General features: G+C 35.1%; 1 long non-coding RNA gene across 1 annotated transcript; it reads left to right on the forward strand.

Moving 5' to 3' along the window:
• The first annotated feature begins 677 nt into the window (after window positions 1-677).
• LOC137643730 (uncharacterized) lies at window positions 678-3,244 on the forward strand. The gene is made up of 5 exons (XR_011045059.1): window positions 678-735; window positions 1,465-1,639; window positions 1,867-2,287; window positions 2,651-2,859; window positions 3,122-3,244. It is a non-coding gene; the product is annotated as an uncharacterized lncRNA (long non-coding RNA).
• Window positions 3,245-5,648: the final 2,404 nt, after the last annotated feature.

Consider the following 5,648-nt stretch of genomic DNA (forward strand, 5'->3'; position numbering starts at 1 on the left):
AACAGAAATCTGTTTTTCTGTACAATGCTAAGAAATAAATGTAAGAATCATTTCATATATATATATATATATATATATAAAAAAAAAGCGAGGAGTGGGGGCGTACGGGTCTACTGGAAGCAAAAAGGGGGCGTCAGGTAAGTTAGTTTGGGAACCACTGCTTTAAAGGAACATTCAGTTTTTAGGTTCATTACTCTTCAATATGTACCATAAATTGACAAAAAAAAAAAAGAAAAAAAAATGAGAAATCAAATGAAATAAGAAAGACTGATTTACTAGGGTCTCACAGTTGGGCTAACCTATATTTTCCGTTATTTTTCGTATTATCCTGCAGCTGGTAAACACATGTAAGAGTAAATATGACTAAAAATGGAAATGGTTGTCACAGCCTCTGATGCAATTCTATGATCGAAGAAGGCTGGTGTTTCCATTACTATAAGTCGTCTTACAAACATCAAATGATCTTAATTAATATATAAATTGTATGCATAATGTTACGATAGCTTAATAATTTCACGTAATATTTATTTTGTCTTTTTCGTGTAGTTCCCCCTTAATTGTACTTTCTTAGCATTTACTCTGTAATCCTTGTTTAAACAGTGATTTTGTTTGTATTTGGTACTCCTTGCTGGAGTGAAGTTTAGTCTTCTTTGGAAGTTAGAATTTGTTTTAAGATTAGATTTACTGGTTCTGTGTAAGTGTTAAGGATTATGCTCTACGGATCTCCAGTATTTCGTAAGTTGTTCCAATTAGATTTTTTTTATTTTATGCCATTACTTTATTTCATTAGTTTTGTTTCGTTTTGGTGTTCGTGATAGGTGGTGGTTTGTTATATAAGTTTACAAGGTTTATTTTTGTTGTAGCCTTAGAGAATTGTGACCTATTTAGTCCAATGTTTTTAAGGGTAAGGGTCAGTGTCGAAGTACCTATCGGTTTTAACTATTTATTCATGGTTTGAGCGTGAACTTCGGAGGTTAGCTTGTGAGGAGTAAAAGTTAATTGGTACAAGCTAATAATTGAACGCCATAGGAAGTTCCTTACGTAACTATTGAAAGGAATAAAATAACATCGAATATGCTCTTGCTATAAACATTTTGGAGTGGGTTAAATAATCTCAGACCGGTACTTCAGTAAAGAGGATCAAGTGTTTGAGTCTAAAGGTATCCCATCAAACCTCAAGACCTTTATAATGGAAAGTAATTTTAATTAAATTGCACCCCCGGAAGGCTTTAAAATCCCTAGACTAGTTAATGTGGATCTCCTGAAGAAAATTTATGGAGAAAGTGAAAATTCCAGAGATAGTTAACATGACCACTGAGATGGAATTAAATTCCTACTACCTTATTATCGTATTAGATAGACTATAATTCTGACTTTTTAATCTTGCAGAACTTTTAATGTTTTTACCAGATCCCTCAGCGTGGTAATTAGGCTGTAATTGAGTTTGATTAAACTTTATTTCAGAAGTAGCTCTTACCATAAACTGCGGCTTCACATGGGAATAATCCAGTCTGTCGGAGGGAGACAAGAAGGAAGCTATGGAACAAAAGTCTAACACGGAATGAGTTGGCAGAACACACCTCCTGAGCTTCACCCAATCCTCGTCCAAAAACCTGTTCCTCATCTGCACAGATTATAGGTATTTAATGTTAATTTATGGACTCTTATTCTTTGCCAAGAACTTAAATTTTGTTGGAAATGCCAAATCTCTAACCATTCTCATTAAAAAGATACTACGAAGTACCCCTGACAGAAATTGCTAAAAGCTCCTGCCTTTATAAAATCTAGGTTTATTTCAATACTGTTCTTCCTTTGAAATGACAAGCTGTTGTAACCTTTCAACGTTTTTCCTGTTTTATCTTTCAGATTAATCCTGTTTCAGATGGAAAGTTGTCATTCATGACGATGTGGTGCACACCAGTAGTTAGGAAAACTTTGATATTAAAGATCTTGAGAGACCTACTTCATCCTTGGAGAATAGACAAAGTCAACCTGGCAAAGAAACTACCATTGGAAAAGTCTTTACTTGGGTCATGGATTTTGAGACCCAGATGATTGTACCAAAGGATGATAACTTTGTTCATCAAATAACTGCCTACTCTTATGAACTAGACAGTAGTGTTTTATTGATGTAGCTGGATGAAATTGTTTTAGTGAGGCTAGATTTTATCAGAGGTTCTGTCTTAACTTTTCTGAAGTTGCTGTACCTCTGATCAATCTAATCAGTACTAGTGTTGTCGCAAGTGGACAGAAGATTGTCGACGTGCTTTGGAAGCTATGAAAGCTCGTATGTCTTCTGTGCTGAAGGCACTAAATTCAAGCTGTTTGTTATCAAAGTAGAAGCTAGTAATGTGGCTGTATGACCAGTTTTGATGCAGACTGGTGACTATTTACTTAACGCAGTTAATTATTCTTGAGTAAACCGATTCCTCCATAGTTCCTATAGTGCAGTGGATCTCCTTTAGATTTAAAATTCTTTGGAGAAGTTTGTGAAAATTCTATAGCTAACATAGCTATTTAGACTACAGGTGATAAAACTCTTCCTACAGTAGATCAACTTTGTAAATTTTACGATATGATCTTGCAGGACACTTCATGTATCTACCAGGTCCCCAGCTTGGAAAAGTTTTATTTTTACTTTAAATTTCAGATCTAAATCTATCAACTGTAGATTCAAATTTGGCATTGACACCTGGGACTAAATAAACACGCTGGGACTAATCCAGTCTGCCAGACCACACAGATTACCTCCTTAAAAGAAGAAATCTAAGGAACGTGAAGTAGATCCTTATACGAATGGGTTGGCCGAACGAAGTGACAGGTCCTGGGACTCACCCTGCATCCTTGACCATAAACCAGGTGAGTCTTTAATCTAAAGATTATCTCAAGTTATATTCTGGCCCCCTTAAAGACACTTATCCTTTGCTAAGAATTTAAATCTATGTTGGAAATACTTAACATTTTTTAAGCTTATTCATTAAGAAGATACTATATAGTACCCTTGACAGAAAATAAATATGAAAACTACTACGCTATCACACTTGGGTCCATTTCAATACACTGTTAGTTTTTAAATGACAAATGCTGTTGCAACCTTTCAACGTCTAATGTTCTGTTTCAGGTGAGACTTTTTTTCATTGAGGACATTGTGGTGCACGCCAGTACTTAGGAAAAACTTATCAAAAGACCTAGAGGGAACTTTTTCTTCGCGTTAAAGTAGGTGTAACTTTTCAACCTAGCAAAACTACCATTGGGAAAAGTCTTTTAACATACTTGGGTCATGGATGTTGGGACAGATGATTGCGCCGAAGATGCTAAAGTTACGTGAAACAAATAGCCTACTACTATCAACAAGCATGCAGTACATAGATTTATTGGTATGGCTGGATTTTATCAGGTTCTGTCCAAACTGATCTGAAAGTTGCTGAACCTCTGATTAAATCTCGCCAGCCCCGAGATTGACTTTAGTAGGCTGAAGATAGGAGACTTTCCTTTGAAGCTATCAAAGCTTTTTTTGGATGAGTTCTGTGTTGAAGCCATCTGAATTCGACAAGCTGTTTATCAAAGATCCCAGTGATATGGCTGTAGGAGCAGTTTCTGGTTATGATTCACTTCACCCGGCCTTTTTTTTTTTTTTTTTTTTTTTTTTTTTTTTTTTTTTTTTTTTCATAGTGAAGCCACCTCAGAGTTCCTAGAGTACAGTGAAGGAGCAGCTTTGGCTTTCCTTCATGCTCTTCATATTGGATTTATATATAAATTTTGTATTAATAATCTTAAAGGTTCTTTTTTCTGACCACAATCCATTGTCTTTTGTAAATAAAATTAAAAACTAAACTCCAAGGTCAACCCTGTGGGCCTTGGTCCTCCTTCAGTTTAACTTTGGGATATTGCATATCAAAGGCAAAGATAACCTTAGTGTTTACATGTTTTCCAGATACTTTGTTTTTGTATATAAAATGTTCTAATGTATCATAAGTTTGTTAATGGATCCATGATGTTCTGCTTCCTCTTAAAGGGAGGGATATGTTAGAAACAGTCTCTTAATGTCTCGTTTGTTTCCCATTATGTACTTTTATGAAATTTATAGTATGCAATTTTTTTAAATGGGTTTTTGTATTTACTTATTCTTGCTGTGGTATAAATTTATCATTGAAAGTTATTTGTTTTAAGAGTACTCACTGGTTCTATAACTGTTAGTGGCTAATCTTGTATAATCTTAAAAGTATTTCGTGATTGGGTCCAGCAAGAAGTTTCATTGCTTTATTCTATTAGTAGTCTTTTTTTTTTTTTTTTTTTTTTTTTTTTTTCCCTCAGTTTTGTAGTGATATGGGAATTTTTTAAACTTTTTTTTATACTTGTTTGAAGTATTTCTAGACTTGTTCAAATATAAGAATCTAGTTTTCCTCTAGTTTTTTGTCGCCTTTATTATATATTAAATTTTATTATCAAACTGTCTTTAGGTAGATTCTACATTGTTACCAGTAGCGTTACAATCTCTTATATATTTATCATATCTAATACATTCATTCGTTCCTTACTCTCAAAAGCATATAACTCAGAGGTTTAAAGCAAGCCTGAGTGAGAGTTGGCTAGACGGAGAAATCTCTAATAAGCGAAGGGAGGTAGTCCCGTGTAGCTCGTGTAAGTGAGAGAAGTGTGAGAGGTATTGTCTAGTGAATAAGTTTAAGAATCTAGAGCAAGCTTAACATTCTGGAAACTGCTGTCTGAAATTGAGCTAGGCAATTATTGTAAAATATTGCCTGGATTTGTGTGCGCTCATTGAAAAACTGACTGGAATCTATAAAATCCTTAGAAATATGGAAGGATACCTGACTGAATTACAGAGGCATCACTCATCCGTCAGTTGTCACAAAATTAGTTTGCTTGTACTAAAAAAGGTTAGAAAGAGAGAGTGATGAAAAGCTGAAAGATGAACAAGCACGTTTCAGAAAAGGTAGAAGTTGTACTGACTAAAATTCATTGAAAGCCATATTTTACAGCAAGGCTCAGAATATAGAAATTACGATGGCTTTTGAATTCCTCTTAAATATTCTTAATAAATAAGGCTGCATTTACACCAAGCGAATCTAATCGATTCAATTCGTGGAGAATCCTCCCAATTCATGATTCCCCACGTTAAATTCAATGGAATAGTTTACACCAAGCGAATAGAGTCAATTCAAATCCTGGAGATTCATGGTGATTCAGAATCACTGATGCGCGGGGTCCCATTTTTTCATCAGTCAAGGAGAGTCAGGTCGAATTGCAAGACGGTAATTGGTATTCTGCTTCTTGAATGAGGGTCCCATCAACTCGACCAACATCTTAAATTGTTCTGTGGTCATCCTTAAGAAGTCATAAAACTTCTCCAGATTATTGACCTAATCTGGGAACAATTGTCCAACGCTCCCAAATTCAGGTCTTCTGGAATTTATTGGATGCACCCATATTCGTTGTCTCCGTCAATGCTTCTCAGCCACAGCAACAATGTTATTTCTACAACAGAAAAGGCGTCCATACTCCTCGAAGGCTGCCTTGGTACTGAATGATGTGTTAATCAGATTTAGTAGGTTGGAACTATACCGATTCAAAATGACGAGTCAAATGATTCTCCATGAATTGATTCGATAAGCTTGGTGTAAACGCAG

The sequence above is a fragment of the Palaemon carinicauda genome, chromosome 7 (assembly GCF_036898095.1).
Source record: "Palaemon carinicauda isolate YSFRI2023 chromosome 7, ASM3689809v2, whole genome shotgun sequence".
Classification (NCBI taxonomy): Eukaryota; Metazoa; Arthropoda; class Malacostraca; order Decapoda; family Palaemonidae; genus Palaemon; species Palaemon carinicauda.